The sequence below is a fragment of the Capsicum annuum genome, chromosome 5 (genome assembly GCF_002878395.1).
Source record: "Capsicum annuum cultivar UCD-10X-F1 chromosome 5, UCD10Xv1.1, whole genome shotgun sequence".
Lineage (NCBI taxonomy): Eukaryota > Viridiplantae > Streptophyta > Magnoliopsida > Solanales > Solanaceae > Capsicum > Capsicum annuum.
The window spans coordinates 91,782,701-91,795,141 of record NC_061115.1 but is presented as its reverse complement, the minus strand read 5'-3'; the positions used below and the strand labels follow the sequence as shown (position 1 = coordinate 91,795,141).

The 12,441-nt window shown below is 34.9% G+C and overlaps 1 non-coding gene across 1 annotated transcript; it reads left to right on the top strand.

Annotated features, from left to right (window-relative positions):
• Positions 1–10,065: 10,065 nt before the first annotated feature.
• Positions 10,066–10,172, top strand: LOC124899054. Its single transcript, XR_007056192.1, has one exon. It is a non-coding gene; the product is annotated as a small nucleolar RNA R71 (small nucleolar RNA).
• Positions 10,173–12,441: the final 2,269 nt, after the last annotated feature.

Sequence of the window (12,441 nt, the reverse complement as noted above, 5' to 3'; positions counted from 1 at the left end):
CTTATTTTATAAAATAATAAGAACCTTACTCTATTTATCCCCACGTTCTATATTTTTATTCCCCCTCTCGAGGTCATAAAGTCGAGAATATATGTATTCTAAGGGTCGTAAATTGTTAAAATAGTTATAACAAGGATAAATAAAAATTAAATATAATAAGAAATCCAAGCAAACTAAATTCAAAGCATAAGTAAACATGTTCCTAGCCTGAACCCCGAAAAAGGGGCGTTTAGCCACTCATGGACATAATCGTAATCACAATAAAGGAAAAAATATTATAATCCATAAACTACCTAAAGTATAGAAACAAAAACCCTGTTTGAAGTGCTTGTCAGCCCCTCTCTAAGCCTCCAAGACTTCCAACACAAAAAACAATGTGTACAAGTGTTGTATTTATAGTAGCAACATTTGGTCAGTGTGGGAATAAGCTCTGTGGTGCATTGCTTAGTACTAGGGAATAAGGTGTGTGGCACCTTAATTTCTCCCCTAGATTAAAGGGTTTTGAACGTGGATTTCTCCATTGGAATAAGGGGTGCATCGCCCCTTTATCGCAAGGGCACACTGGAAATTGAATTTTGACATCCAAACTTTGTCTTGAGAATTTGTCATCCACTCCAAGCCTTTTGATATTTTTTCCACTTTATTTATAGATTGTATATCCTCCATATATCATCATAATAAACTCATAAAGCATTCTATATAATCAAAAACCATGGATTAGAGCTCAAGACCACACAACATCAAGAACAGTGAACTAGAAACTCAAGCTAAGAACTAGTGTCGTCCTTTAAATCTTTGGCTTAGTGTTTGACTCTTGACTTTGATCCAATTGCACTTTGAACATTATAAATTTTTTTTTCCACACATAATTATACAATCATACCTTAGTAACTCATTATACACATTATAATTCATCACGATCAACTAGAAAAACACCTAGCTCAAGTTAGTAACACTGGTTTTCTCGTTTGAACTCTAAGTGACCTAATTAAGTACAAACTTGTTTGAAAGACACCATAAACATTCTGATCACATACTTACACACTGAGATGCTAAATTATATCACCATTAACATATTAAGCACACATTTTGTCCTTAAAATAAAGATAAATAAGCTAGGATAACAGCACTAAAGTGCATAAAACCATCTCATATCACCACCCCACACTTTAAGCCTTAATCGTCCTCAAACAAATCTTTACTCTAAGCATCATAATCTGAGGTGACTCTACACTTATATTACAAGAAATACACTCAAGCTAGTACTATAATGACTACATAGAATGCAATTTTCTACACTAAGCATGTTATGTACAGTTGAAAGTTCAAGAATACTACTCTAAAACATCCTAGCATCAAGAATTGACTCACCTGGTTGGAATAATCATACATATTATTCAATCATAGAAATCATACAAATCACCTAACAATCATAAAAAAGATGCCCTCACCATGAGAGATTTGCCCATAATCACTCGCTTTAATACAATTTATAACTAAATGGGTACGGGAATCAAGTCATACTCACTCTCACAAGGAATTCACAAGTTATACAAAAAAGAACCATATGCTTGACCTTAGTGTAGTTCTTAACTAATATCAGAATGTTGATGCTCACGATCAAATATGTCTTTAAGGGTTGTAATGTAGGCTAAGGTTTGGGTAGGAACTAGTTTTGTAAAGAATAATGACTATTTTCCCTAAGCACTTTAATACAACACATTATACAATTAAGACCAATCTCTAACAACCAACTTTCACCACTCTACCTTCACACATCCTTTATTTTGACCCATCTCATTAAGCTGATTCACATATACTATGGCGGGAGTATTGTCTATTAGTTCATGATTTAATTTTTTAGCATAACTTTCTTTAACTCCCAACCACAACACACCAATAACTATTACTTTGGGGCTTTAGTTTCACCTCATCCCTACTTGAATTTCCCACTCCTTAACTTAATTAATTATAACCTAAAGTACTTAGGAGCTTTGGATCAAATTAAAATCAATAAAAGAAGGGGATTAGGCAACATATGAAGCTGCCAAACAAAAAGATAAAGGCCATGGGGTTAACTAGGATTAGGCACAAGGGTAGGTCAAAAGAAAGTATAAACATGGCTATCAAAGAAATGCCTATATCATCTCCTAAACCAATACTTTTTATTTTGCTTTGAACAAACACTAGGAAAGTTCTAGCATAAAATGCAACAAGGAATACACAAAAACCTCACACACATGGCACATTCTCAACTTAAGTAGGATCATCATAGACTCTTAACCAAACAATCGTAAGAATTCAACATTAAGCCAACAGTTACAAGAGTCATAATCATGAGCCTAGGAATCTTAAAGTAGCAATTCACATAATCGAGATGCTTTTTTAAACTGAACACTTGGATCATGCAATCAAATATAACACCAACAAGAATATCTCACTTATTCCTAACAATGTTTTTTTAAAATTACTCGTAAAAATGGGAATTTCCCAACCCCATATTTAAAAATCTACTTGGTACCCAAAGTATATTTAAAAATAGAGATAGAAATACTCCCCGAGTCCTAGCTAGTAGATCTTTATACATCAAGGGGTCCGGGGATCCCACATATAGTCTTCGCCATGATCCTTAGCTCAGGTTTTCCAGTACTCAAACTTCCCATCAACCTGGCACTTAACAAAAACAAAAATACTAGTTAAGTAAGAACTAAATACTAAAAGTAAAACATACCATAACTTGGGTTGCCTCCTAAGCAACGCCTGATTTAGTGTCGCACACAACCCAATCTTTGACTCATCCATTTCCCTTCATCCCTTTCCTCCTACTCGGAGGCTATTTTCTTATTTGTTTTTGACCTCTTGAATGTTTACTCTCAAGGTCATCATCTTTCTTAGTACTAGCCTTTTTTGGCTCATCAATCTACATCTTTTTAGCCTGGAATATTTATGGATTAGAAAGCTCAATGAGGAAGTTTGAAGAGGTTTTTATGGAATAAACTCTACCACCACACACTTGTCCCCTTCAATCATTGTAATTATGCACGAATACTTGTAGTGGGATAGTGTGTTGAACGGTTTGTACACTTTTAAACACTTCATCATCAAACCTCATTGTGAGCGTGCCCTCTCTCATATCTATAAATGCTTATCCCATCGCCAAGAACGGACGTCCTAAGATAACGGGTAACTTTCATATGCCTGAAAATCTAAAACAATAAAATCAGTAGGAATAATGAACTTACCAACCTTAATGAGAACATCCTCTTTATTCCTTCTTAATGGGCTAGGGTCAAGTCTGCCAACTGAAGTAACACAGAGCTCGGTCTAGGATTCCCCAAGCCCAAAGTATTAAACAAGGATAGGGGCATCAAGTTGACACTTTTCCCTAAATCACTAAGTGCGTAGACTACCTCACTTCTACCAATTTGAATGGGGATAGTAAAACTCCTAGGATCTTTAAGATTTTTAGGCATCTTTTGCATCACTACATAGCTACACTCCTTAGTAAGTGCTTCTATCGCAGTATCCTGCAGCTTAACTTTTTTAGTAACCACGTCCTTTCAAGTACTTAGCATACTTGGGCATTCCCTGCAAAATATCTGAAAGAGGTAAGTTTATGTGAAGCTCTCTGAATGTGTCAAAGAACTTCTTAAAGCATGCATACTCCTTTTCTTTTCTAAGCCTCTGTAGGAAAGGTGGTGGTAGTCTCTGCTTCTCCTATTCAGTAACTTTGGTTTTCAAGTACTTAACTTTCCTCAACTTTTCAACAACTTTACCAGATACTTATGGGGGAATCAACTCCGCATATACCTCCTTAGTTTTATTTGGAGTTTCTCCATTGAGATCTTTATAACTCCTCAAAGTGATTACCATTACTTGCTTAGGATTTTTAGTATTACTTGGCAAACCACCTTGAGGCCTGTCATTTTGTGTTTGTAGTAGTTGCCTAACCTGCATCTCCAAGTTCTTTGTACCTACTTTTTGGCTCTTCATATCTGCCTGTTGACTCTTTATATATACTACCAATGGTGCTTGAGGAACTAAAATTTGTGCCAGCATCTCTTCCATATTGCTAGTATGAATCATCGCCTGATTCTACTTTTGAAATTGCTACCGTTATCCATTCTATGATGGATTTGGTGGCTGATTCTATCACTTTGAAATGTAGGCATTTCCATAATTTGGCCTTTGTACATTTACCACAATGATCACTGACTCAAGATTTATAACACACGACCACATAATGACCACTGTTGCTACAAATCTCACACCAAGTGCTCATCTACTAAATTACATTGACTGTTGCTGTAGGTTGGGTAACCCCTAATTTTAGTTACTAAATTGATTAGTTAACTAATTTTTCAGTGTAGCAATAGGAGCGAATATAGCAGTAAACTAGTCCACTTTCAACACAACTGCAACCTTATTTGTAGCATTTCTTAAGTCAAAATAGCACTCAGGATTTCTTTGTGCAATTTGATTCAACAAGGTATAAATCTCGTCATACGTGAATTCCAATGCTTGACCAGATGTAGCTAAATCTATCAATTGTTTTGTGATCAAGTGCCTCAACAAATGTATTAGCTAGTACCTCATTGGACTGCTGATGATGTGGACAGTCCCAAAAAAAAGCCTTGAATTTCTACCATGCATGATAGAGGTTCTTATCTAGCTTCTGTTTGAAGCACACAATCTCACAGCACAGTCTTGCATCTTGCTAGATGGAAAGAATCAGATGAGGAATTTCTGGGATAAGTCATACCAAGTTGTGATTGAACTTAATGGCTTAGCGTTCAACCACTTCTTTGCTTCCCCTAATAGTGAAAAGGGAAACAGTGTCAACCTAACATAATAAGTTAACATACCAATAGGGATGAATATGTCACAGATCTCAAGGAAGTTTTGTAGGAGAACTTGTGGGTCTTCATATGAAATCACTATAAACTCTCCACTGTTGATTAAAAGATGCACCATGTTCCATTTTCGCTCAAAGTTACCTGAAGTAGCAGGTTTCTAAAAAGGAGAGGTCAAATTTATCTAAAGTGGGATTGCCACTTTGTGAATTATCCTGTGGGCTGGTTGATATTCAGCCATTAGAGCAGGATTGTCTTGTTTCTCTTGAATTTGTAGGATGTGAGGGATAAGTACTACTTCTCTCCTCAATTGGGAAAGCGTTACTTGGGATCGGGGCTTGGTTTAACCAATTCCCTATCCTTTGCCAGCTCAATAGTCTGCAAACCTATTTCCTACAAATTCAATACAAATACCAAGTGTAAAGCACCAAAGAAATCTAAAAAGTAAAACTAACACAAAAATAGTTTCAAATTTACAAGTCCCCGACAATGGCACCAAAATCTTGATTGCACCCAAGTGAACATGCAAGTGTACATGTTCTCAATAAGTAATACAATGTCCTTAAATAAAGTCAAGCATCGATCCCTTAGAGACTTGTATTAAGCAACTATCCAATTCTAGTTTAACAATTGAAATTAAACTAGTGCAACGTAACCAAAAGAGTTTTGAAAGTTTGTAAACTAAAAGTAAACTAAAATAATGCGTAAAAGTAAAGACTTTGAACAATCAATGGATGAAAGCCCAGGGTTAAAGGACTACGAACAGTCATACTACGCTTTAGAACTTCATGCATTAGATTTCTTATCTTGGTTGTTTATTCATGGGGTTGATTTTATGATCATGATCTCTCGAGCCTCTAATAACCTATCTAAGTTAGACTCACAATAATATCGTTGAGCTGGGATGTGAGAACTAAGCTAAACACATTTATGCTTCATTCCATAGTGAACTAAATAAGGCTTCTAGGTATATCTCTATCCTAGACAGTAATTCAAATCCCTTATTTTATACAAAGTCGACAATATATGTATTCTAAGGGTTAAAAATCCTTAAATTAGTTATAAAAAGGATAAATAAACAACAAATAAGATAATAAATACAAACAAACTCAATTCAAAGCATAAGTAAACATGTTTTTGGCCTTAACCTCGAAAAGGGGGCGTTTAGCTACTCATGGACATAATCGTAATCAACAAAAAGGAAAATATATTATAATATATAAACAACCTAAATTATAAAAATAAAAAAACTATTTGAAGTGTTTATCATCCCATATAAAAGCCTCCAAGAAAACCAAATTAAATAACGTGTACAAGTGTTGTATTTATAGTAGCAAAATTTGGCCGGTGTAGGAATAAGCTCCGTGGCGCGTTGGTTAGTTCTAGGGAATAATGTGTGCGGTGCCTTGATTTATACCCTTGACTAAGGGATGATTCACAATGATTGATCCCCTGGAATAAGGGGTGCGTCACCCCTTTATCGCGAGGGCACACTGGAAATTGCATTTTGACGTCCACACTTTGTCTTGTGCATTTGTCTTCCATCCCAAGACTTTTGGTGTTGTTTTCACTTGATTTCCTAACTTTTATATCCTAAATATATCATAAAAATAAAATCACTAAGAATCCTAAATCATCAAACATCATGTATCAGAGCTCAAAATGACACAACATCAAGAATGGTGAACCAGAAATTCAATCTAAGAACTAATATCGTCCTTTAAATCTTTGGTTTAGTGTTTTGACTCTTGGATTGATACAATTCCACTTTGAACATTATAAAAAAGTTTTTACACACATAATTATACAATCATAACTTAGTAACTCATTATACATAGTATAGTCCATCCCGATCAACTAGACAAACACCTAGCTCAAGCTAGTAACATTAGTTTTCTCGTTTGAACTTTAAGTGACCAAATTATGTACAAACTTGTTTGAAAGACACCATAAACATTGTGATCACATATTTAAAAACTTAGATTATAAATTATATCACCATTAACTAATTAAACACACATTTTGTTCTCAAAATAAGGCTAAATAAGCTAGGATAACAACACTAAAGTGCATACAACCACCTCAGATCACCACCCCACACTTAAAGTCTTGTTTGAACTCGAAGAACTATTTAATTTAAGAATCATAAGCTAAGGTGACTCTACACTTATACTATAAGCAAGAAACTAAAGTTAGTACTATAATGACTTCACAGAATGCAAGTTTCTACACTAAGCATGTTATATAGGCTAAGGGATGGGTAGGAACTATTTTGGCCAAGAATAGTGACTATCTTCCCTAAGAACTTTAATACATTACATTATACAATTAATACTAACAACAACCTTTCACCACTACTACCTTCACACATATTTTGGTTTGCCCCATCTCATTAAGCTCATTCACATACACTATGGTGGGAGTATTGTCTATTAATTCATGATTCATTTTTTTAGCACAACTTTATTTAACTTCCAACCACAACACATCAATTTATTACACCAATAAATATTACTTTGGGGCTTCACTTTCACCTTTTCCCTACTTGAATTTCCAACTCCTTAACTTAATTAATTTTACACTAAAATGCTTAGGAGCTTTCAATCAGATTAAGGTTAATCAAAGAAGGGAATTAGGCTATATATGAGGCTACTAAAGAAAAACCGAAAGGCAATGCGGTTAACTAGGATTATGCATAAGGGTAGGTCGATAGAAGGTATAAACATGTCTATCAAAGAAATGCCTATATCATTTTCTAAACCCACACTCTTTATTTTTCTTTGAACAAACACTAGGAAAGTTCTAGCATAAAATGCAACAAGGAATACACAAAACCCTCACACAAATGGCACATTCTTAACTCAAGTAGGATCATCATAGACTCTCAACCAAATAATTTCAAGAATTCAACATTAAGCCAACATTTACAAGAGTCGTAATCATGAGCCTAGGAGTCTCAAAAGTAGTAATTGACACAATCAACATGATTTTTTCAACCAAACACTTGCATCATGAAATAAAATATAGAACCAAAAATAATATCCTATTTATTCCTAACAATTATTTTTAAAATTACTCCTAAAATGGGGATTTCCCTACCCCACACTTAAAAATCTACTTTGTCCCCAAAGTATATTTAAAAGTAGAGATAGCAATACTCTCTGAGGCCTTGCTAGTAGAATATTTATACATCAAGAGGTCCGCAGACCCCACACTTAGTCTTTACGATGCTACTTAGCTCAGTTTTTTTGGTACTTAGACTTCCGATCAACCTGTGACTCAACAAAAATAAAAAAACTAGTTAAGTAAGAACTAAAATACGAAAAATAAAACATACAATAACTTGGATTTTCTCCCAACTAGCGCCTGATTTAGTGTTGCGGCACAACTCAATCTTTGACACATCTATTTTCCTTCATCCTTTTCCTCCTACTTAGAGACCATCTTATTATTTTGATTCTGACCTTTTGAGTGTGAACTATCAAGGTTATCATCTTTATCAATATTATCCGTTTTAGGCTCATCAATCTATATCATTTTGGGTATAGGTATTTGTGTCTTGGGTAGCTCAATGAGAAAGTCTGAAGAGGTCTTTTGTGGAATATACTTCACCACCCTACACTTATCCCTTCAATCACTGTAATCATGTACCAATCCTTGTAGTGGGATAGTATGTTAAATGGTTTGTATACTTTGAAAACAACCTCTTCATCATCAACCTTATTGTGAACATGTCCTCTTTCACATCTATCAATGCTCCTTCTATCACCAAGAATGGATGTCCCAAGATGATAGGTACTCTTTTATCTGCCTAAAAATCTAAAATAATATAATCAGCAGGAATAATAAACTTACCAACCTTTATGAGAACATCTTCTATGATTTCTTTAGGATGGGCTAGGGTCCGATCTGCCAATTAAAGTAACACAGAGCTCAGCCCAGGTTTCCCTAAGTCCAAAGTGTTAAGCAAAGAGAGGGGCATCAAGTTGATACTTTCCCCATATCATGAAGTATGTAGATCACCATTGCTACTAATTTGAATGGAAAGAGTGAAATTCCCAGGATCTTTGAGCCTTTTGGGCATCTTCTGCATCACTACAGAGCTACACTCCTTATTAAGTGCTACTGTCGCAACATTATGCAACTTATCTTTATTAGTGAACACATCCTTCAAGTACTTAGCATAATTGGGCATTCCCTACAAAACATCTAAAAAAGGTAAGTTTATGTGTATCTCTCTGAATGTGTCAAAGAACTTCTTGAAGCACGCATCCCCCTTTGATTTTCTAAGCCTCTAGAGGAAAGGTGGTGGTAGTTTCTGTTTCTCCTGCTAAGCAACTTTGGTTTTTGATTACTCAGACTTTCTCAACTTTTCAACAGCTTTATTAGATACCCGTGGGGGGAATCAACTTTGCATCTACCTCCTTAGTTTTCTTTAGAGGTTCTTTATTAAGCTCTTTACCACTTCTCAAAGTGATTGCCATTAATTATTTAGGATTTCAGTTTTACTTGGTAAGCCACCTTAAGGCCTGACATTTTGTGTTTGTAGTAGTTTCCCAACCTACATCTCCAAGTTCTTTGTAGCCACTTTCTTGATCTTTATGTCTTCTTGTTGAATCTTTACATCTGCTGCCAATTGTACTTGAGTAGATAAAATTTGTTTCAACATCTCTTCCATATTGCTAGTCTAAGTCATGGCCTGATTCTACTGCTAAAACTACTACTATTGTCCATTCCATAATGGATTTGGTGGCTTATTCTTCCACTTTAGATTGTAGCCATTTTCGTAATTCAGTCTTTGAGCATTGCCTACAAACATAACTAACTCAACATTTGTAGCACATGATTGTAGAATGACCATTGTTTCCATAAATCTCACACCAAGTACCCATCCGCTAAATTACAGTAACTGATGCTGCAGGTTGTGTAACCCCTAATTTCATATTGATGAATTAAGTAGTTAACTAATTTTGTAGCACATCAATCTGAGAGGATATAACAGAATACTGGTCCACCTTCCACACAACTGCAACTTTTTTTATAGTATTTCTTGAGTCAGAATGCCACTCAGGATTTCCTTATGCAATCTGGTTCAACAAGGTATAAAGCTTGTCATATGTTAATTCCAACGCTTGACCACCTGCAACTGAATCTAGCAATTGTCTTGTGATTAAGTTCCTCAACAAATGTGTGAGCTAGTACCTCATTAGACATCTAATGATATGGGCAGTCCTGAAGAAGAGCCTTGAATCTCTCCTATGCATAATTGAGGTTCTCATCTACCTTCTATTTGAAGTGCACAATCTCACCACGTAGTCTTGCTATCTTTCCAAATAGAATGAATCGAAAGAGGAATTTCTTGGATAAGTCATTCCAAGTTGTGTTTGAACTTGCCAGCTCAGCGTTCAACCACTTCTTTGCTTCCCCTAATAGTAAAAAGGGGAATAATGTCAGCCTATCAAAATTAGTTAACACACCTATGTGAAATCCCTATCCACTACTAACCAAAAGCTACACTACATTCTATTTCAACTCAAAGTTACCTCCAATAGCCAGTTTCTGAAAAGGGGAGGTCAAATTTGTTGAAAATAGGATTGCCACTTTGTAAACTGTGTTGCGGCCTGGTTGATATTCAGCCATTAGATCAGGATTGTCTTGTTCCTCTTGAATTTGTGGGATGTGGGGGAGAATTACTGCTTCTTTCCTTAATTAGGGAAAGCATTGCTTAGGTTTGGCGCTTGGTTAAACCAATTCCATATCCTTTGCCAGCTTATTAGTCTGCAAACCTATTTCCTACAAATTTAATACCAAGACCAAGTGTAAAGTACCAAAGAAATCTAAAAAGTAAAACTAACACAAAAATAGTTACAAATTTACAAGTCCCCGACAACAGGGCCAAAACTTGATTGCGTCCAAGTGCACACGCAAGTGTACGTGGTCTCACCAAGTAATATAGTGGCCTTAAATAAAGTTGAATATCAATCTCACAGAGACTTATGTTAAGAAACTATCCACTTCTATTTTAACAATTGAGATTAAACTAGTGTAACATAACCTAAAGAGTTTTGAAAGTTTGTAAACTAAAAGTAAACTAAAATAATGCGGAAAAGTAAAGACTTTGGACAATCAATGGATGAAATCCCAGGGTTAAAGAACTAAGAATAGTCATACTATGCTATTGAACTTCATTTATTAGATTGCTTATCTTGGTTGTTGATTCACAGGGTTGATTTTATGATCATGGTCTCTCGAGTCTCTAATTACCTGTCTAACGTAAACCCACAACTACATCGTTAAGCAGGAATGTAAGAACTAAGCTAAATGAATTTATATTTTATCCCGTAGTGAACCAAATAAGGCTTCTAGTTATATCTCTATCCTAGACGCTAATTCAAATTTCTTATTTTATAAAAGAATAAGAACCCTACTCTATTTATTTCCATGTTCTATCTTCTTATCCCTCCTCTCGAGCTCACAAAGATGATAACATATATATTATAAGGCTAGAAAATCCTTAAAATAGTTATAACAAGGATAAATAAACAACTAAATATTATAAGAAATTCAAACAAACTCAATTCAAAGCATAAGTAAACATGTTCTTGGCCTTAACCCCGGAAATGGGGCGTTTAGCCACTCATGGATATAATCGTAAACACAATAAAGGAAAAAATATTATAATACATAAACAACCTAAAGAATAGAAATAAAATAAATATTTGAAGTGTTTATCAGCCCCTTTCCAAGCCTCTAAGACATCCAAATTAAATAACGTGTACAAGTGTTGTATTTATAGTAGCAAAATTTGGCCGGTGGGGGAATAAGCTCCGGGGCACGTTTCTTAGTCCCAGGGAATAAGGTGTGAGATGCCTTGCTTTCTAAAATGGAATAAGGGGTTCTGGACGTTATTTTATCCCCTAGAATAAGGGTTGTGTCACATTGGAAATTGAATTTGACATCCACACTTTGTCTTGTGCATTTGTCTTCCATCCCAAGCCTTTTGGTGTTGTTTCCACTTGATTTACAGCTTGTATATCCTATATATATCATAAAAATCAACTAAACAAGAATCATACAGCATCAAACACCACATATTAGATCTCAATACAATACAACATCAAGAACAATGAACTAAAAACTCAAGCTAAGAACTAGTGTCGTCCTTTAAATCTTTAGCTTAGTGTTTTGATTATTGGTTTGATCCAATTGCACTTTGAACATTACAAACAGTTTTTTCCACACATAATTACACAATCATACCTTAATAAATTATTATACATATTAGAATCTATCACGATCAACTAGACAAATACCTAGCTCAAGCTAGTAACCCTAGTTTTCTCGTTTGAACTCTAAGTGACCAAATTAAGTACAAACTTTTTTGAAAGACACCATAAACATTGTGATCACATACTTAAACACTTAGATTCTAATTATATCACCATTAAAACATTAATCACACAATTTTTCCTTAAAACAAGGCTAAAAACTAGGATAAAAACACTAAAGTGCATAAAACCACCTCAGATCAGAAACATTCCTAAATGCCTAGTATATTTTATAAATATGGCGCATTGCACACCCATAA